The sequence below is a fragment of the Camellia sinensis genome, chromosome 13, assembly GCF_055761805.1.
Source record: "Camellia sinensis isolate YWXY chromosome 13, ASM5576180v1, whole genome shotgun sequence".
NCBI classification, from domain to species: Eukaryota; Viridiplantae; Streptophyta; class Magnoliopsida; order Ericales; family Theaceae; genus Camellia; species Camellia sinensis.
Window position 1 is genome coordinate 86,621,742 of NC_138973.1, and position 27,152 is coordinate 86,648,893.

Below are 27,152 nucleotides of genomic sequence, written 5' to 3' on the forward strand. Positions count from 1 at the left end.
GATGACAATGGTCATGATTCGGCGCTGAAGAAGTTGCAGAACTCTCCCATTAATGGAAGACTGAAGCGGAAATATAAAGGCCACGAATTGTATACGAAACACAATGGTAGAGAGAATTTTGAATTTACAGCCAATACATTGTTTTTTCTTAGGAATTGGGAAGAACTTGCATCAAGTGATAAAAGGGAAGGGAAAAAAAAAAAATCATTCGTAAACTTCTTCAAGATAAAAAAGACATTTCTTGATTATCAGTGCACAAACATTCACCAAAAATATGCATGGTGTATGTGTGGCTCCCTCTGCATAAAATTCTGAGAATAATTAGATTTTCTAGAGAAATTTGGACTGAAATTTCTCTGGACCAATTTTCTCTGGACTGAAATTTCTCTGCACTAATTTTCTCTGGACTGAAATTTCTCTAGACCAATTTTCTCTGGACTGAAATTTCTCTGGATCAAGGTTGAGGGACCTTAGACATTATGAAAATATTGTTGATGGACCTTAGACATCATAAAAATATTTGATGTCCTTTATGCTATAAAATCATAAGATCAAGGACCTTAAAAAAAAAACCCCAATAATATATTACCATTTAATTAAGTAATTCAAAATGGCAAAAAAAGAAAAAGAAAGTGATATATAACAATCCCTATGTATTATTTATTCACATTTCTCTCATTTTTTTCTCTATACCTCTCTATATTTCTTTTTTTTTTTTTTTTTTTTGTGTGTGTGTATCTTAATATAATTTTGCTTCCATATTTTATGAAGGCATATATTTATTTTTTAAACTATGATGATCACCATACATAAATTAAAATAATAACAATAAAGGTAATACTCAGTTAATTTGAATTTATATTTAAATATATCTTTTGCAATCGTACTAATTTTTAGTCCTACCATCAAATACAAATTAAGTTAAGTTGGATTATGATTTTTGTTAAGATTTTAATTCAATAGTAAAATCCTGACTTCGCCACTGATTGCCCGTATTGCATAGAATAATGGGTGAGAAGAGTTACACATTCAATTTGTTTTGGTTTTGTTATTTTTTTTTTCTTTTTAAAGTTGTAGACACATTCAATTGTAACTCTCTTAAAATTGAAATTTCTCTGAGTTAGGGCGAAATTTCTCTGGATCAAATTTTCTTTGCAAAAATGTTGAAGGACCTTAGCTAATAAAAAAAAACTGTTAGACATAATACATTTTGCTGATTATTACTCTATGTTTTGATTTCTTTGAAAGAGCAAAATAAATTGAAATCTTATATTTTATACTAACATATTTTCATCTATATTTCTATCCTAATCATGCCATTTGGAGTTCAAAATGAAGCTTGACTAGGAAATAAATCAGCACTACAACAAATACCACATTTTGTATCACGCAATGAATGCTATCTTAGGTAAATGATAGCCTTTGTTGAAATGCTATCTTAGCCCATGTTATTAAAAGTCTATTATTTTTTTTTGTAACATTTATTAAATGTTATGCATAAATGCTATAAGAAATATATTATAACATTCTTGGAATGCTATGAAATGGTTGAAAATTTCTTTAAAAATATAACTGTGACTATTCATGAATGCTATAATAAAGTGTGACAACATATTTTGTGTAGAATTTTCGGTGATTTAATTTTTTCAATGCTACTATTAAAGTATTCTCATATTTAAAAATAAAAATGTCCTAATTCAATATCAATATTTAAAAACCTCACTCATTGTATAAAGGCCAATATCATTAGTGTAGAAAACAAAAACACCCATTAAAGGATTGAAATAATTACATTGCTTTGTACCAAAATATAATCAACATATCTACAAAAACATAGCTTATAAATATCTCAAAAAAAAAAAAAAAAAAAAAGCCCAAAAGTAACAACAATGAACTCAGTCAAATAAACTATTATTTCATCCACAATCTTCACATCCTTTGAGCTTACTCTAAGATGAGTTTTGGCCTCTCTTCTTTCTGAAGACAACTGCAATAAATAAATAAAAATAATAGTGTGTTTGGTTTGAATTTTTTGGATTAAGTTTTTTTAAAACTGAGTTTTTTGGTTTTCATGTTTTTTTTTAGCGAATATTTTAAAAAAATTTAACATTTTTTTTTACTTTTTTAGATGCACCTTACTTAGATGTATCTAAAAAATAAAAAATTGTGAAAAAATATTTTAAAAAATTAATAAATACATAAAAATACAAAAAATGTACTAAATTCTTGTATTTTTTTTTTGTATTTTTAGTATTTAGTGAATTTTTTAAAGGTTTTTTTCACAAATTTTTTACTTTTTATGTATATTTATGTTAGGTATGTCTAAAAAGTAAAAAAAAAAAAATCTTAAAATATTAAAAAAATTCAGTAAAAACAAAAAAACACGAAAAATAAGAAAGTAAAATTTTTTGAAAAGTGTTTTTGAAAAAAATAGAGCCAAGCAAGTAATCTAGTTTACGGAAGCATTTAAGAAGGTAAGGGTAATTAATTAAAGAATCAAGAAAGCCAAGGGATTAAATCTTGGTTTAATACCCAAGCCAATAAAAAAAATTAATATATAAAGAATTAAATTTTCAGATCAATGGCTTTAATTGGATTTACATAAAGAGTATAAAATTGGCTATGTAACTTTCAAGTGTAAACTATCAAGCAACAAATTGGGAAAACAAATATTGCATACTATCAATCTTTTTCAAAAACTAATTCGGTGAAAAATAATTAAACAATATATAAATTTTAGGGAGAATTACTTGTTAGTGGGACAAGAAAAAAAATTGCTAAAACATGAAGTGTGCAAGTTTTTTTGTGGTGGGATGCAAGTGAAAAGCTGTGGGGTTACATCCCTCTCCACGTTTGCGTATATTTTTTTTGTCTGTTTCATTGTAAATAAATTCCCCCTTATATATTGTTTTCTCCTTTTGGGGCATAAATAATTTATAAAAATATATATTTTTTGGTGTTTATTTTTGTCAATATACTTTCCAAACGTTTACAAAAAAATTCAAAAACTAGTTATAAAAAATAACCAAACAGAGACTACCCAATTCCTTCAAAACCCACTTCTTCAGAACATTCATTAGTAATAACTACTTTAATCCAACGAATTACATTAGTAGATTAGCAAAGATTGATAGTATAAGAAAATGGAATGGAATATTATACATACATATATGTATATATATATATTTATATCTATTACACGCACGAAGCAAAATGAAAACAAAAATCAACACCATCTATAAAGTACCAAACAAAAAAAAAAAAGAAGAAGAAGAAAATCAAAGAAAAAACAAAAAAAACCTACAATTTGTTTTGGGAATCGTATCCCATGTCTACTGCACAGTTTCAGTTGATGATCATAGTGGCTTAATATCAAAACAAAATAACAACAATAATCAATACATATACATATTATATATATATATATATAATAGATTTAGCAGGAGAGAGATAATCTTTAGGAATAACTAAAATTCAAGTGGATTGATATTGTATAAGGGAAAAATTAAGAGACACATTCGGAAGTGGCTATCAAAGGCGCGGTATGTTTACCGCTAATTTATTTATTTATTCATATCGTAATATTTAGAATTGTAACATTTATAAAATGTTATTAAAATTTTGAACTTACCTAACTTTTTACCGCATTTATAAAATGTTAATAAAAATTTAATAAATGTTATAATAAATGTAATGTAATTTTCTAATGTTATATTCCTACAAAATGCTATAAAAGCATCATATGTAGTAGCATTTTCGACAAAATGCTATAAAAATGTGTTATTAAAAGCACTTTTTGTTGTAGTGCAAGCCCTAGAAGCAACAGTAGAGAGTAGCAGCAGAAGGAGACCCGCCCACAGAGGGGAGGTCTACCAGGTAGTCGACTGGTCAGTCAAATTTTGCTCAGTTTTGCTTCAACTACAAGGGCATTCAGGCGACAGTTGAGTGGACGACTGGCCATGTCATTTTGGCCCAGTTTCACTCTAGTTTAGTTTTGCTTTGCATCGGTTATCAAACAGGCAGTATGGTCGACGACTGCGGTAGTCAACCTTGTAACGCCCTCAGAATAATGCATATAAACCCACATTCTTGATATACATAGACATAAGAGAATAAAGCATATTTCTATTTATCAGAGTATTCATTATAGAAGTATTACATGTTGACAACAAAAGTAAATGCCCTATGGGCTTACAACTTTCCAAGTCAACACTTGGTTTCAACAAAAGAAGAGTTCTAACTCTTTATACAAAATAAGCCATCGGCTTGATTAACATGTAATACAAAAGAAAACAACAAAAAGATCTTTAAGCCTCCCAAGTTACGTCCTTGGAGGTGGCATATCTCCTGAACCTGAAAATGATGTCCCATATAGGGTGAACCAATGCCCAGTAGAGATATACTAAATCAAGTATGAGAAATAACTAAAACATTAGCATTTGATAGATGGCTAGCACTTATAAACCAACTTATATCACAATACAGTTCCATGACAATTATGTCCATGTTTCATTCCACTTTCCTTTACTTATCCAAATCAATTCATAAACATGGCTCAGAACCTGGCCAAACAATTAAATGAGACTACATCAAATGAGTCTACAACTCATATTAAAACACTTCCACACTTCAATTAATACATATATTTGCTGTATTGATACTTCAATTTAATACACATATTTATTGTATTAATGGAGTCCATCCCCTATCTCCTCCCAAACAGGTTTGAGAGTCCATCCCCTATCTCCCCTCAAACCATGGAGTACATCTCCTATCTCCTCCCAAACAATATACATGTACAATGTATTTAAACAGTTATCATATATAATGATCAATCAATATACATATTTGCTGTATTATTCCAGCCGTCATATTCAATGACATAACACGTTTGATTTGTTTCAGTTTTCCCTAATCAACATACAGTGTCTACAACAATCAAGACTATCCTCCACCGATAGCCCAAAGCAGTTATCTCTAAACAGATAATAAATTTATCAACAGATAAATATTAACATTTTCATAGGTGAGTGATTAAATTATCCAACTACGCCATTTACTCCCACAATTTTTCAATTTTATTATCCTCAACTCAATTTCACATTTCCTCAAATTAATTATTCAAATTAATTATTCAACATAATTAGGGTATTTTTCCCCATTTCTCAATATCAACCCTAAGGTTCGATTTCACCAATTTAACAACAATAATACCATTCTCCAAGGTCTCACATACATATGGAATTTAACATTTTGAAAACCTCCTTTCTTTTAACCTCAAACTAAACCCTAACTTTCTCGAAATTACCAAACAACACCAACTAATCAAAATGATTAAAATTTATGTCAAGACTCATAGATTAGAGTAGGTTATCCCTACCTCAAATGAAGAGACCAAAATGAGAAGAAGGTGAAAACCTGAAATGCTCCAAACACCAACTTTCTCGGATTGAAACGAAGCCCACACCAAGCTCCACACTTTTTACAAAGGGACTAGCGTAGTCGACCACTAGAACTAGGTGGATTTTTAGAGAGAAGGTATGTAGAGAGAGAAAGAGCAGCCGTTCTAGAGTTTTTAGAAAAAGAGATGAAGAAAAGTTAAGAAGAAGAAGAAACTGCTGCGATTTGATATATTCAAAGCTCGCTTGAGCGAAAGAGTGGTCGCTCAAGCGACCAGACACAAAGAACCCTCGCTCGAGCTAACAATTCGAAGCTTCAGGTCTGCAATCCAGAAGCACGCTCGAACGAAGAAAAGCTCGCTCGAGCGAAGAAACCCAAAGCATACAGCTCGCTCGCTCGAGTGAAGGAAATCTCGCTCGAGTCAAGAAACACAACCTTCAGGTCAAAAAGAGACGTAGACGCAAGCTCGAGCGCAAGACTTCTCACTCAAGCCACCAGACACATCACCCAACTCTCGCTCGAGCGAAGGAACCCTGGTGTCACGACCCAAACCCGCCCTTATAGGTTTAGCATCGTAACGGCCAGTAATCCTGGGATTACCGAAGGTCTCTAAGACAGATTAACATAATATTAGGGGCTAGAGGAAGCAAATAAGAAATATACAACGTCCATTGAGCTATGCAGACTTATATGAAATAGAAAATTTTTAAACTTTTTATATACATATATGCACATTATCTTTAAGTCGTCAAGACTTGTTCAACTAAACACGAAACAAAACTTAAACTTTAAATCACATAGCGTTAAACACTTAACATATCTGGAACCTCCACGGGAGGCACATAGGTTGGCTGACAAAACAGATTTTAGACAGATGCCTCTAAGCCTGGTCACGCGCCTGATCACCTACATACACAAATAATACAGTGAGCTAAAGCCCAGTGAATAATAATAGAGTAAAGGGTTTTAATAAATGAGTCCATACAGATTCAGAAATCATAATTCAGTTTCGTATCAAATTCATAATATGTCCAGATCATATACAGAAATCATAAGTCATGCTTACGTTTACGTGATACATCCATTAGTATTAACAGAACAGAACAGAACAGAATGCATACGTGTGAGGTTACAAATAACCAGTTCCACAAAGGAACCTCCGGATCCGGGTAACAGAACAGAAGCTGAGCCCCCATGACAGGGCCTCTGGTACGGGTAACAGAGTACAGACGGATATGAGTTCCATAAAGGAACCTCCGATACCAGGTAACAACTAACAGATATCACATGATGCTAAGGATGTCACGAATACATATCAGAAATTGAACAATCATTCATTGTACAGAACATATCAATTCGGAAAACAGATCTTGTTTTATCACACAGAAAATAGATACAGTTGAACATAACTTTACTAAGTTATTACTCACAGATGGCTGCAGAAGCAAATCAGATAGACTGGACATATCAGATAAATCAGGCAGACAATGGTGCGTGACCTACACAAGCACATAACATATACACATTGAAATACAATATTACTCCCTTGATCAAACTTGACTTTTTTAGTCTTCTACTACGCTTATTCTTTCTCATTTAAATAAACTGGGTTCTTATTTCACATATTCTTTCATTACTAAGCCCTTCTTTTCCAAATAGATTGATCTTTTACTTGGCTTCTTAAGCAATTACCACTAGATCAATGATTAATTCTTCAACTAACTAATCTATGTTGATTGGTAGCTTATTAATCTTTATTGAGTCATAATCATGTCTAGAATGCCTTGGAAAGAGATGAGAATAAATATGTGAACTAAATGCAATTTTTCAAAATATGTTGAAAATGGGTCTCTGCTTGAGCGTTACTTTGGTTGCTCGAGTAGACTATAAAATTTGAAAAACTACTGGGAGCTCAATTTTCACGCTCGAGCGAGACTTTCCTCGCTCGAGTGGACAACGCAAATTCTGAAATTTTAAAATTGCAATTGAAGTTCAAATTTGGTATTCAAAGCCTCAAAACATGTACTTTTGGTACACAAAAATGGAAAACCATTGTATAATTAAATACACACTTTCAATTAGAAATCATTCATTCAAAATCATGCTCCAATTGTCCAAATTTAGTTTTAAATCATCTTCCCCATATCAAACCCAATTTCAAGCCCACAAATTTTAAAACACGAATTAAACTTTCAAAACTCTTGAAAAATTCATAATGTATATACAATTGAAACTCAATTTCATGTTAGGACAAATAAATTCCACCCAAAGTAATTAATTTCTAAATTAATTCTCATACATTTGATCATAGCTTCAATTTCTCATTTTCTCTTTAATTACATAAAATTGGCCTCAAGTTCTTTCTAGTTTCCTTGAAATCATGAAATTGGAGTAATGAAACTTCTTATAAATTTTCCAATTAATTTCCATAATCTTGAACTCAACTTAAGTTGTAACCTCAACTTAATTCATAATCAAAATATGTTTAATTTAAATAAAATCTTAAATTACATTACATGGATGGATTAAAAATTTAATTATAAAATCAAAGCTTTATCTAGCATTAGGATTAATTCTAATTTTCCATAAACTTGATGTTCATAAAACATTTCTTTTTTTTTTTTCTCTTCAAATATGAGATTGAACTAATCCAAATCCTTCAAAATCCATGATGCATGTATAATTAGAGTATTAGACTTGTAAAATTTATTCATGCATGTAACAATGAAGCTTAATTTCATGCAAAATCACAACATCCAACCCAAAATAATTAATTTCTAATTTATTTTCCATAACCATCCACATGCATGCAACTCATTTCAAATTAATTTCTATAATTTTGAATCTAATTCAATTTCATCACCCTTTTACTAATTCCTTTTAATTTACATGAAATTGAAGTTATATGACTCTTAGGAAAGTATTTGCAGGTATGAAATTAAGATTAAAACCAACTAATTTTCTATATTCAAAATCAAATCATAATTTCATTCTTTAATTGCTCTAATTTATATTTTTATTAATTTCCTTCATATCTAACCCAAATTTAAACTTATCAATCTTTTACACATGAATTAAATCTAAAATCTTGAAATTCCAACATGCATGCAAGGATGAGTTTCAATTTGTGACGAATAATAGAAATCAAACTCTAACTAATTAATTTCCAATTTATCTCCATAATCTATAAACATAATTCCAATTTTCTTCATCTTCTTGCTAATTTCTATTAATTACATGAGATTGAATCCAACCATCTTTTAATTTCAGCTTTTAGGTGATTTGTCTACAAAAATTTAAGCTTCAATTCCTTACCTCAAGCCTTCCATGGTTGAATCTCATGAGTTCACTTCTTCCTATTTCCACACAAGACTTGAGTTGCTCGTTTTCCTTCCAAAATTTCCATCAAAGTGTTTTCCCCACTACAACAAAAAACACTATTGGCGACTAAAATGGGAATTTTCGTCGCTGAAAGTCGTAGAATTGGCGACTAAAATGGAATTAGTCGCCAAAATTGGTCACTTTTGCCGACTAAAAGAGTTTAGTCGCCGAATGCAATGGTTTTAGCGACTAAAAGGCAGTTTAGTCGCCAAAGGGGGGGTTTTAGCGACTAAAAAATTTTTAGTAGCCAAAGGTTAGGGTTTTTGGCGACTAAAACCATTTGGTAGCCAAAAATTAAGGTTTTGGCGACTAAAAACCACTTTGGTCGCTGATTGTACCTGTTTTGGCGACTAAAAACAGTTTGGTCGCTGAAGGTCATGCTTTTTAGCTACTAAAAAAAAATTAGTAGCTAAAAATAGATTTATGGCGACTAAAATTCACTTTAGTAGCCAAAGGGGGAGGTTTTTGGCGACTAAAAACAGGTTTAGTCGCCAAAAGGGTAGGTTTTTAGGCGGAATAGCTTTCTTTAGCGACGGAAAATTAATTAGTAGCCCAAAAATAATAGAATTGGCGACTAAATAATTTTTTTAGTCGCCAAAAGTGATCTAAATTTTTTTTAATAAATAATTTATTTTTTACATAAATTATATTGAATATATATAAATACATTTATATATATAGTTTTGTATTAATACTAGTGAAAGTAATATATAAATAATATAAGTTGCAACTATAATCATGAGATGGTTCATTGGCATAGTGGGTTGGAGTGTGTGGTTAAGGTTTGGAAACCTAGAGGTCTCAGGTTCGAAGCGTGTCTGAGGCACAAAGGGAATTTTTTTTAGTATAATTTCCAAAAATGGAATTGACTATTGGCGTTTTTAGTATAATTTCCAAAAATGGAATTGACTATTGGCGACTAAAACCTTAGTCGCAGAAGACCTGTGTATTGCCGACTAAATGTTTTTTAGTCGCCAAAGGTTTTGCCGACTGTCTGTTCGCGACAAACCCGGCGACTAAAAGATTTTGTCGGGAAAAGTGGAAATTTGACATTTGGCTACTAAAAAGGGACTTTTGGCGACTAAAAATTTAGTCGCCAAAGGTGTATTTTCTTGTAGTGCCCCCTCTCGGTTTTGTCTCCAGCCGAGCAAATTGATGAACTAAACAATACATACCACTTCTTCTTGACCTCTACATAGCACACGTGCACTCTCCTTTGCTTTCCCACACATCACATACACAGATTTCTCAATACACCCACACCCATTTACACCCCTAATACCAATTTAGTCCATAATTCAATTTATGTCTAGGAATAATTTAATTAAGCATCGCTTAATCTTAATAAATTTTAATTAACACAAAATTAGTTAATTATAACTAATCTCAAATCTCATATAATTTAATTAGTCTAATTGACTTCCATTAGGGCCTAATTAAATATAATTAAATTTATCAATCTGAATCAGATTTTTAATCGAACTCCTAAAAGGTTTCAAATATTAAATTAAACTTATTTTCATCCTCAATTTTGATTCCCCAAATCATTTAGGCCTTCAATTTTTTATCAGATACCAAATCTTTGTCAATAAATTACATATTCAAATTGAACACCCCATAAATAAATTTAATTCGTAATAGTCACAATTCTCAATCCTCATAATTTAATTAACTTAATTTTCTCCAATTCGGATCTAATTAATCGAATCTCAATTTTACTAACTGAAACGAATATTTAATTAAACTCCCAAATGGGTCCATAATTAACATTAACTTGATTCAACTTCTTAACTTCACTTCCTTAAGCCATTTGGACTCTTAATTTCTAATTTCAAAATAAATCTTTAATAGAATCATATACGGGTCAGATCCCACAATCCTCATAAATCCCAAATTAAATTACAATACTCGGCAATTAAATTTCAATCATCGTAATTAATCAAGTACTAATCATTATACGTGATGGGGTCGTTACACCTGGCTCGAGTGAAGGAACAAAAACAAAGAGCTCGCTCGAGCGACAAAAGTCTCGCTCGAGCGAAGACACCAAAATCTGGGCAACAACCATTTGCTTCCAATCACAACCAACCTGTTACAAACCTGCCCAACACAACCTAAAACTCAAATATATAGAATTGAAGGATGAAAACAAGGTATATACAACAACCAACACCACGGAACCTAAGTCCAGAATACAACAACCAAAGGAGAGAAAACCAGGATCGCTATAACAACCTTCACGACTGGGACTTCATGGGACATTTGGGCGGACATCTGGGGGGATGTCCCACATGAACAAAACTACACTTGGGACATTCAGGTGGACGTCCCTATATGAACGCTGCTTATATTAGTAACAGGGCAGTGAACTGAAAAGAAATGTTTTATCCATCTTCCAACATGCAAAAATCACACGCGCAACAAAGGTTGACATTGCTTTAGAAGTATATTACCCTCACTATCACCAACACCAACGGAAAGAAGATGATGGGCCTTGTCAGACTCACAGTTCAGCACATTACTCTATATAACAGAGCTCTGGGAGGTGAAGTGAGACACTGAGATACAAAGAGACAAACAAACATACAACGAGCATGAAACATTCTCCATCTTTCATCAGACTTATCTTTCTCTATTCTCTGAAGTGTTCTTCATCTTATTTGTATTTTTCTTCAGAAATTACAGTGAGCTTTTAGCCTTAAGCATATACACCTTTGAGTGGATTTTCAGAAAAATCTGAGCTTCAATATTTTGTATTGTGAGAGATTTTTCTTTTAGCTTTCTTTGAAAGCAAAAAACCATCATTTGAATCTTGTAAGAGTGTAGTACACTCAAGTTTCTTGATTTCTTGAGAGTGATTGAGAAACACCTAAGGTTCGTAAGGTTTTAGACTTGAAAAGTCTGTATAAATTTTGTGGAGGATTGCTCCATATTTGAGAGGTTGCTAGCACCCCTGTAAAGCTAGCAAATAGTGAAAAATCTCAAGTGAAGCTTGAAGAGTGGATATAAGTTTGGTTGAAGCTGAACCACTATAAATTTATTTGCCTTCCCTTCCCTAATCTCTTTACATTTCTGTCTCTGCTATAATCATCAAATCTCTTTACTTACCTAATTTAGTTAAATCCATTGCTAATTTATCTAAATCAAAATTTGTTAAGCCTAAAATCATTCATTGCATTAACAGTTAGCTATACTTCAATGTTAGTTAATTTTTCTGCTTAATCATTTTTGTTAGCCATTTGCTCTTCATTAATTAACTATCTGCTATACTAGCTGTAATTTTTATTGGGGTATTATTAATTTTTATTTATAGGAATCCAATTCACCCCTCTTGGATTGCCTTTTGGGCAACAAAAATATTTCGGACCTCTCCTACTACACAAAGTTGGAGAGGAATATTTCACTAATTTTTTCCTTAAAAAACCCAACACTCACCAATATTAAATGAAAGGTCAACAAACACAATAAAATCAAATAAATCAAAATAAATGACATAATAAAATCAATAAACAAATAAAATAAGCAAATAAATATATTTCAAATCACAATATATTACAGGTTTATCTTAGGATATATCATATGTCCGAATATTCTATGTGTCGGAAAATTCGACTATACACACCCCCTCTTGGGGTGTGTATTACAAATATTTGTGATATTTAGTTATAACCTATTGTGTTGTTAGTTATGGCTGATTATACATGTTAGGGTGTTGATTATGACGTTATTTTAGTTATGATTCAAAATTTTTTTTTGTCATATACATTATGTGTTATTTGGTTATGACCTATTTTTTTTAGTTATGACTTTAAAAGGATTCGTTATGACATTTGTAGAAATCAACTCTACTAATGCCATAACTTACATATAGTAGGTATCCCTCAGGGTGTGTACCATAGCATAAACTATTATATATATATATATATATATATATATTTTGTTTTGTTTGTATGTTGTGCCTGATCTTAATTAATACACATGCATTTGGTTCGGCATATTGAGTTTAGTTAATACGAAATGGGAGAAATTTACAACATACACCCCTAAAAAAGTGCACCACATCATATGGAATTTATAATTATTTGAGGAGAAAGTTATGAATATTTGTGGTATTTTTTATGACATTTTGTGATAAAATTACGAATAGTGAAGTTATGTTCGCAGTGTGTTATGAATTTGTGTTGTACATCCTAAAATTATAAATAATAAAATTGTGACACTTTGTGATATTTTGTAATATTATATTTTTATGATTTATGTTATGAAATTTTGTAAAATTTTATAAAAAAATTATGATAACATACCATATGAACCATTTTAAAGTACACATTGTTGGCTCTGCCGGGAACTCTCCTTATTTTTAAAACGACAATGCTACGTAGCTCAAATTTTGTGGCTCAAATGGCCAAAACGACGTCGTTTTGAGTACAGAACAACATAAAAATGGCCAAAACGACGTCGTTTTGGCCATTTGAGCCACTTTTGAGCCACGAAATTTGAGTTACGAGACATTTTCCTTTTTAAAATCAACCCTTCAACTATTACTGATGGTTGAAGGTTGTAATTTTTTGTTTTTGTTTTTGTTTGTTTGTTTGTTTGTTTTTTTTTCTCCGCGGGGGAGGGAGGGGGGGATCTTAGGTTCAATCACTACTAAAAATATCACATAAAGCACTTAATTATAAAATTAGGTCTCGTTTGAGAATAAATTATTTTAATAAATTTTTAATTTTTACAAAGATATACAAAAAAATAAAGAGAGTAATCAAAGCTTCATCTCAACCATTGTTGGAGATACAAACAATGCATGCATTATTGTCCACCATAGCTCAAATCCAAGAGTACGCCACGCCTGTGGTCTTTTGGACCAGTTCATACCATTATTATTGTTAATAAAATTTTTCAAGATAAGATTCAAAAACTTGAATTCAAGTTATTTTATATGGCTACTAAAAGTTTATTCAATTGTTAATTTTAAGATTATGTGAATAGTTGAAGGTGGGGTTTGGAATTGCTGTTGTGCACTATGCATAGCAGCAACTGTTGTGTATTTTATTGAGTCCATTTTAAGACCCAATTTGATAATTTGAATCGTTCACATTTTAAAATATATCAAGTAGAACATATTTGTAAAAAATTATGTTAATCGGATATCGATAGTCTTTTTATCAAATTACATTTGCATGTAATTTTATATTTTAAATTACAGTTACTATTTAAAAAGTTAAATAGTGAATTACATTTACTATCGGTAGCTCTTTTATCAAATCACATTTGTATCAAAAAAAATTAAATAGAAAGTGTAATTTGAAATATACAATTACATGCAAATGTGATTTGATGAAAGGGTTACTGATATCCGATTAACGAGACTTTTTGCAGGTATGTTATAGGATAAACTACCAATAGGTCATAATAGTTAGACTTAATTTTCATAAAGTCCTATTGAAAATAAATCCTAGTAAAATCGTTGCTAAAAATAATTTTGTATGACGATTTTTTGCATATGTCAATAAAAATTGACAATTAGTGACTTTTTTTTTTTTTTTTTTTTATAATTTTTATAAATTATAGCTTGTTATCCCAGATAGGCAACCCAAGAGGGGCGGTGAATTGGGTTATTAAAAATTTCACAATATTAAAAATAACACAATATTCAGAATTTTAATAAAAAAAAAACAGAATAACAATTAACAATATAAAAGTAGAAGAGATAGAGAGAGAAAATCAAACACTGCGATTTATAGTGGTTCGGCACGCCAAGCCTACGTCCACTCCCCAAGGAACCTCCTTGAGAATTTCTTTACTATCAATTGAATAAATACACCACCAAGCTTGTGGATTTGGCACAGGACTTACTCTTATCTATTGAGCCTCACTCAACAATAAATGCCTTACCCTTACAAAATCTCTCACAAAAATAAGGAATAAGAATAAGTGGTAATTGAACCCACTTTTACAATAATTCTCTCACAAAGAGTAGATATGAAAGTGTAAGAACAAAAGCTAGACTTAGATCTGAAAGTGAAAGAGAAGAATACAATTTGGAGCTCACAGAAAATTTTCTTTTCAAGTTCTTGATTTTTCTCCACATCCAACACTTCTATTTATATACAAAAATATACCCGTTGGACGCTCCTTGCTGACGTCATGGCTTACATAAGCACGCTCCTGATGTCATGGCTTACATAAGCACGCTCTTGATGTCATCGCTTACATAAGCACACTCCTTGATTTTGAATAGTCAGCAAAAGATAAAAAATAAGACTGATTTTTTTTTTTTTTTTCTCAAACATGGAGCCACCATTTTTGTAGACAATTTAATACAAAGTTCACAACTTTCAAACAAACAAATAATTTTCTCCATCTAGTTTATAATATATATATATATATATATACGCACATATATATATAACTCCATCTTTTTCTTCTTGTTTGATTATAATATGATATAATCAATGTAATGTAAAAAATTTAATAGCGCACGTGATGTATTCTATTTATATTATATGCAATGTTCTAATCAAATATTTGTATACAGAAAAATCTTTTTAAATGATATTTATGATAGATCTGAAAAGGTATGTCATCTTTAAAATATTGTATATGTTGTAGAGATTTTAAACTAAATATATTCTACCACTCCATATTAATTTTGTCAACACAAGACAACCCATCAATATTAAATTTGTCAAAATAATATAATTAATCAATTTTTAATTTGGTCAAAAAGTGAATAGTGATCAGCCTCAATTTTCAAAAAGTGAATAGTAAAGTTTTCAAAAATATTTTTATTTAACTAATATTTAACAAATATATATATATATATATATATATTTTTTTATTTTAAAAAGATAATATTTTGGGTCAAATACATATGTATATTAAAAAATTCAAATTGTTACAAATAATATTTTAGACATCATCAAAACTAAATAATATGATTAACAATCTCCCCCTTTTTGATGATGGCAATATTTGTATGGATTTGACACAAAAAAAATTGACAAAATATTTAATAACCCTGCAACATATATTTTCTTTGATAACATATAATTTTCAAAATCATATTTTTTTCACAAAATAAAATTGACAAAATATTTGATAACCTTGCAACATATAATTTTCAAAATCATATTTTTTATCTGCAACATATAATTTTCTTTGATAACATATAATTTTCAAAATCATATTTTTTTCACAAAATAAAATTGACAAAATATTTGATAACCCTGCAACATATAATTTTCAAAATCATATTTTTTCTCCCCCTTTGACATCATCAAAATAAAGATGAAGATAAGAAACAAGCACATTTGATACAATAATCTGAGTGGCCAAAAATAAAATAATGGGCCGCCTGTCTTGTCGGAATCATTATGGGGATATTGGAGCATCTCGAGCGCAGGAAATATTGACAAACAAAATATTTGAGCAGATATAGCAGATATGCATCGAGTAATGGATCAATGGAGTGTATAAAAAGTGACACAGATCAGAGGCAAAGATACGAAATCATCAAGTGTTTGAGAGAAAAATTTATTTTAGCTTCTTTTGTAATCATATCATTCCTTACCTTGTCTATCAATGAATCGGACCTACATGAGGTGCCTGTAATGCAGGCAAATGAGAGAGTACCAGTGACGCAGGCACATGCTATGCCTGTAAATGAGGGTTCTAGTGGTATTGACAATCGAAATGATTTTGATGCTATTAATAACACTATGGCTCTTAGTACACAGGCCATAACTGCAGTTTCCAATATGGCGCGACGATTACAAGCAAGAGTATAAGAAAATCAGCAATGGAGAGATGAGGTGTGCTTGTTAAAACAACAAGTAGTGAATATGTGTAAGGAGAAGAAAGAGCTAAAAAGGAAAAATGCACAGTTGGAGAATGCAGTGCATTATTATGCAACGGTGATAATGCCAAGACTCACAGAAATCGAAAATAGAGAGAGACATGTAAAAGAGGCTCATGAAAAGTTGTTGAGAGAAGTGAAAAAGAAAAAATCTGTGAAGCCTTTTGAAAATTTACATGTAATCGAGTAATATTTTCTTGTTCTGAAATAAAATTGTGAGCATTTCTTCCTTTATTTATTTATTTATTTATGTTATTTTTATTTATTTATTTTTATTTATTATTATTATTATTATTTTTTAATTCTGTCGTTGCACAAAAAAAAAATTTGTTTGTTGGTGCAGATAAGGAGTAAAAAAAATATGTATATATACTCTCCCTAAAATTATGAACAGAATCTACGCATGCCCATTTTTTTTTTTATATAGTTTTATAATGAAAATATATGAGTCTCCCCCTGAATTAATGCACTAAAAATTACATAAATTTGAAGAGACAAATTACCAATCTATAATACCAAGGGCCATTAAGATCCGGCCATAAACAATTACACAAAGTGCACTAACATAAAAGGAGAAAATAAAAAAAAAAAAACAATTTCTTCAGACAAGGTAGAAACAACCATTATTAAATCCAAGAGAATTTGGAGCACATACAACAAGTAAAAAAATATAACACAGTGCAACAAGAATTTTAACATGTTGATCGGTGATAACCTTGATGAACGGAAGAAATTGAGACGATTGGGTAGATCGGTGACGAATTTGTGTAGATCGGCAATGGATCTTGATGGATCAGTCACGGATCTTGATGGATCGATGATGGAACTTGATGAATCGGTAAAGATGGAGATGCAGATTTCGGGTGGAGAAGTGATGGAGTTCGGTGGATTGGTGAGGGATTTGGGTGGATGATGGTAGAGATGAATGTGATGGATGATTTTGTGGACGGTGAAGATGGTTGTAGACGATGGTGAGCATGGAGATGGAGTCGGCTGAGGATGTAAGGAAGAAGGGAAAAGCGAGAGACCAAGAGAAAGAGAAAAAGATAGAGTAAGGGAGAGAGTGGATGAGAGATAGAGACGGAACGAGAGAGAGAGAGAGAAAAATTATATATATAAATATATGTATATTATTATTGTTATTATTTTTATAATAATAATAATAATTATAATATTTATTTTATTTAATTATTAAAAAAAATCATTTTTTAATATAAACATTATATTGGGGTATTCATCATACCAAGTTTTGTTCTAATATAACAAAATTATTCTTCATTTAGAGGCTTGGTAAATATGTCAGCTAATTGACAATTTGTAGGCACAAATTCGAGTTCAATGTCACCTTAGAGTACATGATCTCTTAGAAAATGATGCCTTATCTCAATGTGTTTAGTGCGTGAGTGCTGAATAGGATTTTTTGAAAGGTTAATGGCACTTGTGTTGTCACATTTTATTGGAATATGATCATAGTGAAGTCCAAAATCTTGAAGTTGTTGTTTCATCCAAAGCAATTGTGCACAACACCCAGCGACGGCAATGTATTCTGCTTCAGCAGTTGACAGAGCCACTGAGTTTTGTTTTTTGCAAAACCAAGAAGTGAGTGAGTGTCCAAGAAAATGACAAGTGCCACTAGTGCTTTTTCGATCAAGTCTACATCCCGCAAAGTCGACATCTGAGTAACCAAAAAGTTCAAAGGTGGTTCCCTTAGGATACCATAATCCCAAATTTTGAGTGCCGACAAGATATTTGAAAATGCGTTTGACTGCGGTGATGTGTGACTCTTTCGGTGTGGATTGAAAACGTGCACACATACAAACACTAAACATTATGTCGGGCCTACTTGCAGTAAGATAAAGTAAAGAACTAATCATACCACGATATTTCTTTTCATCTACGGGTTTACCTTGCTCATCTTTGTCGATTTTTATCGATATGCTCATTGGAGTTGCTGCAGGCTTTGATGATTCCATTTCAAACCTTTTGAGTAGATCTTTGATATATTTCGTTTGATTTAAATGGATTCCATCATTAGTTTGTTTAATTTGTAGACCAAGGAAGTAATTTAATTCCCCCATCATACTCATTTCAAACTCACCCTGCATGTCTTTAGCAAACTCTTTGCACAAATTTTCATTAGTAGCACCAAAAATGATATCATCAACATAAATTTGAACGATTAGCATATCTTCCTTTTTGATTTTTATAAAAAATGTTGTATCAATTTTTCCTCTACAAAAACCTTTGTCAAGTGGAAAATTACTCAATCTTTCATACTATGCTCTAGGAGCTTGTTTCAAGCCATATAAGGCTTTTGAAAGTTTGAAAACATGAACCGGGTATTTATGATTTTCAAAACCGGGAGGTTGTTCAACATAGACTTCCTCCGAAATGTACCCATTTAAAAAAGCACTTTTAACATCCATTTGATATAATTTAAAATCTTTAAAACACGCAAAAGCAAGTAACATTCTAATAGTTTCAAGTCTAGCAACTGGTGCAAAAGTTTCATCAAAATCAATTCCCTCTTCTTGATTATAACCTTGAGCTACTAATCTAGCTTTATTTCTAGTAACAACTCCAGATTCGTCCATTTTATTTCGAAAAACCCATTTTGTACCAATAACGGGATGATCCTTAGGTCGAGGGGTCAAAAACCAAACTTCATTTCTTTCAAATTGATTTAATTCTTCTTGCATTGCTAAAATCCAGTTTTCATCATTTTCAGCTTCTAAAAATGATTTTGGTTCAATTTGTGAAACAAAAGCTAAGTTACCACAAATATTTCTAACAAAGGAACGAGTTTTTATACCTTCCGCCGCATCACCTATGATGAGGTCTTTGGGGTGGCCATGAGCATACTTCCATTCTTTTGGTAGATTTGAGTCATTTTCTGGAAGAGCATATATTTCTTGGAGTTTCTCCATTGTCATTTCTTCGTCATGTTCGCGTAATGAATTTTTTTCATTTTCCTTTTTATAAATGCTCTCCATGCTTGGTTAATTTTCTACAATATCATTACTTAAAAGATTCTTGGAAATAATATCGTTAGATTCATAAAAAACAACATGCACAGATTCTTCAACAAGTAGAGTTCTTTTATTGAATACTCTATAAGTTTTACTAGACATAGAATAACCAAGAAATATAACTTCATCCGATTTAGCATCAAATTTTCCTAAATTATCTTTATTGTTATTTAATACAAAGCATTTACAACCAAAAGCACACAAGTGACTAATATTAGGTCTTCTACCTTTCCAAAGTTCGTAAGGAGTTTTCTTAAGAATAGGTCTAATTATGGCACGATTTATAACATAGCATGCAGTCTTTACAGCTTCCGCCCAAAAATATTTAGGCAAATTATTTTCACAAAGCATAGTACGAGCCATTTCTTCAAGAGTTCTATTTTTTCTTTCAATCACACCGTTTTGTTGAGGAGTCCTAGGAGCTGAGAAATTATGATCTATTCCTAAGTCATCACAAAACTTAATGAAATCATCATTTTCAAATTCTCTACCATGGTCACTTCTAATACTACAAATATTAAGATTTTTCTCATTTTGAATTCTTTTACAAAGTTTTGAGAAATTATAAAAAGCTTCATTTTTGTGTGCTAAAAATAATACCCATGTATATCTAGTGTAATCATCAACACAAACAAGGGCATAAGATTTTCCTCCTAAACTTAATGTTCTAGATGGTCCGAATAGATCAATATGCAAGAGTTGAAGCGGTCTAGTAGTTGAAACGATATTTTTGGATTTAAAAGAAATTCTAGTTTGTTTTCCAAATTGACATGCATTACAAAGTTTATCTTTTTCAAAAATAATTTTTGGTAAACCTATGACTAACTCATTTTTTGAAAGCTTGGAAATTAAATCAAAATGAGCATGTCCTAATATTCTATGCCAAAGCCAACCATTATTATTTATAGCAGATAAACATTTAATGTTAAAATGAGAAGATAAATCATGTAAATCAAACACATATGCATTCTCATGTCTATAACCTACAAATAAAGTTTTGTTTTCTAAGGTATTTTCAATAGTGCAATGAGTTTTCTAAAAAATAACTCTATAACCTTTATCACATAATTGACTAATACTAAGCAAGTTATGTTTTAAACCTTCAACAAATAAAACATTTTCAATAATAGGAGAGGGATTTTTACCAATACTTCCTACACCAATGATTTTACCCTTGTTATTGTCGCCAAAAGTCACATATCCGCCATCCTTTGGTTGGAGTGTGGCGAACATAGCTTTATTTCCAGTCATGTGCTTTGAACATGCACTGTCGAGATACCATCTATCGTTACTGGATTTTGTCTTGAAACATATTTACAAAAATTTGATTTCTCTATTGGTACCCATTTTTTCTTGGGTCCATAAAAGTTAGAATTTGACACCCTTGAGATATCCTTAGGAACCCACATCTTTTTTATTTTAGCAAAAGGATTTCTTTTAATAGGACATGAAGGTGAAATATGACCTTTTGTTCCACAAAAATGACATGTGAGATGAGAGTGATTAGAAGATGCATATACAAAACCATTTTTGGCAGCTTTTACTTTTGAAAAAGGTTTATATCCAATTCCGGCTCTACCAAAAGTACGGTTTTGATTTTTAAGAATTTTATCTAAAGTCTCTCTACCTTGAGTGAACTTTGAAAGAGTAGTTTTCAAGTCTTCAATATTTTCTTTCAAAATAATTTGCTCATTTTTTAAAGACTCGTTTTCTTTTTGCAATACAACTAAATGTTTTTTAGAAATTGAAGACTCTTTTTGAGTTAAAATCTCATTTTCCTTTTTCATTTTCATGGCTTCATTTTCTAAAACATTTATCTTGGAAGTCAATGATTCATTTTCTTTTGATAAACTTGAAATTACTTTCTTTTGACAATTATTTTTCAAACTAAGTTTCTTAAATTCAGCATGTAATTCATCAAAAGCTAATTGTAATTCATCAAATGTAAAGGATTTGTCATTTACCTCATTTTCATTTCCAAGTGCCATTAAACATAGGTTAGCAACCTCGTTTTTGCAAACTTCGATTTCTGTGTCGCTTTCATCACTATCTTCTCCCCATGCTGCAATCATAGCTTTCTTTTTGTCCTTCTTGAATTTTTTCTTAAGTTCTGGACATTCTGATTTGTAGTGTCCAGGTTTGTTGCATTCATAGCAGGTTACTTCAGATTTTTTGTGATTTTCTCCTCTTTGAAAATCCCTGTTGTTGAAGTCTTTTTTGAAAAAATTTCGTACACCTTGCTTCTTTCTCACAAACCTTTAGAACTTTCTAGTGATAAATGCCATTTCCTTATCCTCATCTGAATCATCTTCCTTATCCTCTTGATGTTTCGAGGTGGATTTGAAGGCTATTCCTTTCTTCTTCTTGTTGTCCTCCTCTTCCTTTCCTTCTTGCATTATGAGCTCATGAGTTAAGAGAGATCTCATTAACTCATCTAGACTTAGCTTTGATAAATCCTTGGCTTCGGTAATGGCAATGACTTTTGTCTCCCAACTTTTTGGCAATGACCTAAGCACTTTTCTTACGATTTCTTCATTAGTATATATTTTGCCAAGAGAAGTTCAACCATTAATAATATCAGTAAAACGAGTAAACATTTGAGGAATAGTTTCATCATGCTTCATTTTAAAAAGTTCATAATTATGGACTAGCAAACTGACTCTAGATTCTTTAACTTGTTCGGTTCCCTCATGAGTCACTATAAGCATGTCCCAAATTTCTTTAGCGGTTTTACATGTGGAAATTCTATTGAACTCGTTGGCATCTAAGGCACAGTATAACATGTTTGTAGCTTTGACATTAATTTGGGCCATTCTAGTATCTGATTCATCCCACTCATCTTCAGGTTTTGGTACCCTAAGTCCATCTATAGTTTTGGTAGGAATTTTTGGACCATTACAAATAATTTTCCAACATTCATAATCATTAGATTGAATATGTATGGTCATCCTAGTTTTCCAATAGCTAAAATTTGTGCCGCTAAATAGAGGTGGCCTATTAGATGCTTGTCCCTCGGGTAAGGAATAACTAGGGGTTGCCATGATCTACTCTAAGACAGTTAAGTCACAAAAACTAGAGTCTAGGCTCTGATACCAATTGTTATCCCAGATAGGCAACCCAAGAGGGGGGGTGAATTGGGTTATTAAAAATTTCACAATATTAAAAATAACACAATATTCAGAATTTTAATAAAAAAAAGCAGAATAACAATTAACAATATAAAAGTAGAAGAGATAGAGAGAGAAAATCAAACACTGTGATTTATAGTGGTTCGGCACGCCAGGCCTACGTCCACTCCCCAAGGAACCTCCTTGAGAATTTCTTTACTATCAATTGAATAAATACACCACCAAGCTTGTGGATTTGGCACAGGACTTACTCTTATCTATTGAGCCTCACTCAACAATAAATGCCTTACCCTTACAAAATCTCTCACAAAAATAAGGAATAAGAATAAGTGGTAATTGAACCCACTTTTACAATAATTCTCTCACAAAGAGTAGATATGAAAGTGTAAGAACAAAAGCTAGACTTTAGATCTGAAAGTGAAAGAGAAGAATACAATTTGGAGCTCACAGAAAATTTTCTCTTCAAGTTCTTGATTTTTCTCCACATCCAACACTTCTATTTATACACAAAAATATACCCGTTGGACGCTCCTTGCTGACGTCATGGCTTACATAAGCACGCTCCGGACGTCATGGCTTACATAAGCACGCTCCGGACGTCATGGCTTACATAAGCACGCTCCTGATGTCATGGCTTACATAAGCACACTCTTGATGTCATCGCTTACATAAGCACACTCCTTGATTTTGAATAGTCAGCAAAAGATAAAAAATATGACTGATTTTTTTCTTTTTGTTTTTTTTTTTCCAAACATGGAGCCACCATTTTTGTAGACAATTTAATACAAAGTTCACAACTTTCAAACAAACAAATAATGTTCTCCATCTAGTTTATTATATATATATATATATATATGTGTGTGTGTATATATATATATAACTCTATCTTTTTCTTCTTGTTTGATTATAATATGATATAATCAATGTAACGCAAAAAATTTAATAGCACACGTGATGTATTCTATTTATATTATATGCAATGTTCTAATCAAATATTTGTATACAGAAAAATCTCTTTAAATGATATTTATGATGGATCTGAAAATGTATGTCATCTTTAAAATATTGTATATGTTGTAGAGATTTTAAACTAAATATATTCTACCACTCCATATTAATTTTGTCAACACAAGACAACCCATCAATATCAAATTTGTCAAAATAATATAATTAGTCAATTTTTAATTTGGTCAAAAAGTGAATAGTGATCAGCCTCAATTTTCAAAAAGTGAATAGTAAAGTTTTCAAAAATATTTTTATTTAACTAATATTTAACAAATATATATATATATATATATATATTCTTTTAAAAAGATAATATTTTGGGTCAAATACATATGTATATTAAAAAATTCAAATTGTTACAAATAATATTTTAGACATCATCAAAATTAAATAATATGATTAACATAGCTAAAACTTACAATTAGTGATATTTTTTTATGACGATTTTTTTAAACTGTTGCTGAAAGTTAAAAATTAGTATTTTTTTTGTAATGATTTTTTTTATACTGTTACTAAAACTTGTGATATTTTTTGTGACAGAATTTTAAACTGTCACTGGAAATTAACAATCTGTGATTTTTTTTTATAGTGTTTGATGAAAATTGTCATTAATTATCATAGGACCTATTGGATAATAAATCCACCTAATAGGATCTACATGTAAATCTCTTGCTATTTATACTCAATATCTTATAAAATGTAAACGGTTCAAATTATTGAATTGAATCTTGAAATAAGCCCAATTAAGTGTGCAATAGTTTCTGTTATGCATAGTGCGCAGCAGTAACCCCAACTATGTTGGGGGTAAGGGCAAATTAATTTGGACACCAGTTAAAAGATAAAAATAAAAATAAAGTTGTTTTATTATGCTTTTGAGGAAAATTTCTATAGTAAATATTGGTCTTTAATCCAAAGGGACTCCCAATGCAATTAATAGTAAAGGGGGTTTTGCTAGGATCCTTCGTACTCTTATCTCTCTATACTTCTCCATATCATGTTGGCTCAAATTCGTGCCAGTATTGATAATATGAACCATCTTTTTCGTAATAAAGGTCGCTTCTGTAAAAAATAAGTTTTATCAAAAAATCATAAACATAGGAATAAAAATTATTTTATTTTATAATATAGATGGTTTAAATTTACAATCACATTTATCATTCATTTTATAAAACAAAATACAATTTTTCTTAAATTTATAATTTTTGAATAAAACTCATTTTTTGTATGAATGACTTTTATTACAAAACTTACCAGATATACGGTTTAAATTATCAATGTGAATTCGAATTAAGACTTACAAGTGAAATATAAAAAGATATAGAGAGATAGTAGTATGGTTGATAACTTATTTAAACCCTATGATTCGTGAAGAATTATATAAGTAACAAATCATTCAATATTTCATATTCTTTTCCTAGAGATATTCAATGAAAACATGCGCACGCCTTCTAACACCATCGATATTTGTGAACTTTTTTGTGTTACTCGGCCGAAACCACTTGTCGGTTGGGCTCACACCTATTTTTATTTATTTTTTATTTTTTTATATTGGCAATATGATTCGAATTAGATGATTGTGCTTGGGTTGATTTAGTTGGTTTGGGAAAAATAATCTCCATCAAATTATTTGCGAATTGATAGTTTTTTGATCTGTCATCAACCCGCACAATCTTAAAACTGATGAGTTGACTTAAGTATTTTGACAGTTTTAAACTAACTAGTGGGCTGTAAATTTTAACACATTGTATGAGCACATTTTATATACATGGGTGGATTGGATGGAATGGGCAACTAGGTGATTTTTATGTACTCTCCTAATTAATGAAGTGTATTTAGAGGCATACCAAAGCCCTATACATGAGTAAATTGTACTGTATTGAAAATCATTATAGCCAATCACCATTGAACAAAAAGAAAACTGACATGGTCCTCCATATGAATATTTGAAACTCAGGACTTCTTGATCAAGCTCAAGGTTTGGGCATGTTTCTTTCATAAAAATATAAAATCAAGCTGGGGCTGAATTTTATTTCATAATTCGGAAAGCTTTATACTCTGAATTAAAGAGTAAGTAAATCTAGCACCCTATTCACATTAGGGAAATTCTAATATATGTATCCCTAACTATGCCTTTTTTCTTTTTTTTTTTTTTAATTTTCTTTTTTAGTTATGACATTATTTTAATTATGACTCATGAGATTTTTAGTTATGTCTCGTATTGTGTTTTGTTATGATATTTTTTTAATTTTTTTTTTTGATTATGACTCTGAAAGTATGAAATTATGTATTTTTTTTTTTTAATTATAAGACACATATGTGTACCATAGTGTTTCCCTTCATGTAATCACACATTGAAGATCATGCAAATATTCAGAGAATCTATGGCCTTATATATTACATGTTGATAGGTCTACACCCCCATTTTATTTTTCCATCCAAAGGACCATCCTAGGTTTCAAAACTGTAATTTTGCTGCAATAATCTTACAATAGTAGTTTAGGAGTGGTTTAACTAGTCAACCACCTTTAAACTATCCAAACCACTCTCTTAAAAGTGTTGGATAATGCGGATTCTCATAAGTACTGAAGATTGACTATTCGACCGCCCGAATTTCTATGAATATTTGTAGCCCTAATTTTTATGTATTTTTAGTTGAGAATGAAACGACTATCTCTATATCTTCTAACTTTCTGTTCATAGTGAAAAATCGCAATAGTTATAACATAGTCTTTAGTTTAGGGATAACCCAAAATTTGTGTAGCTTGATTTTTCGCCTATTATTGTTATTTCTGTTTGTATTTTGTGCCTTATCGATCCTAATTAAATATAACAATTTCTAACCTAAACTATCATTGTAAGATTGTAGCACCAAAAATTATTGAAGAGAATTATATCACTTTTTTTTTCTTTTTCTCATATATATATATATATATATATAAAAATTATGGTGGTAACACCTAGGATTCTTTCTTCAAAATATTTTTAGTGATCGAGTTCTCAATGATTTGCTAATCACACATAATATGTATACAATTGAGAATACATTGAAACGGATTTTTTTTTTTTTTGAAATATGAAATCCGGTACTTGGTGGTAATGGAGATTAATCACATCATTAGTGATAGGCCATTAATCCCTTCTTTATTTTTTTAGATTATGTTTAGATTAAAAATTTGAGAAAATATTTATAGAGAAAAATGAAAAAAAGGAATAGAAAAGTGAATAAAATAAAAGCTTTTTTTTTTTCCCCCTTCTTTCCTTTCACAAACCCCTTCTCAAATCTTTAATCCAAACACAATGTTTGTTTCTTTCTTCTCTTTCAACTTCAAATCTTTTCCTTTTCTAATCTAC

The 27,152-nt window shown here is 30.7% G+C and overlaps 1 long non-coding RNA gene across 1 annotated transcript; it reads right to left on the reverse strand.

Annotated features, from left to right (window-relative positions):
- Nucleotides 1–4,105: 4,105 nt before the first annotated feature.
- On the reverse strand, nt 4,106–8,821 carry LOC145806277 (uncharacterized). The gene is made up of 4 exons (XR_014349199.1): nt 8,716–8,821; nt 6,831–6,899; nt 6,217–6,306; nt 4,106–4,353 (listed from the first exon to the last, which is right to left on the reverse strand). It is a non-coding gene; the product is annotated as an uncharacterized LOC145806277 (long non-coding RNA).
- Nucleotides 8,822–27,152: the final 18,331 nt, after the last annotated feature.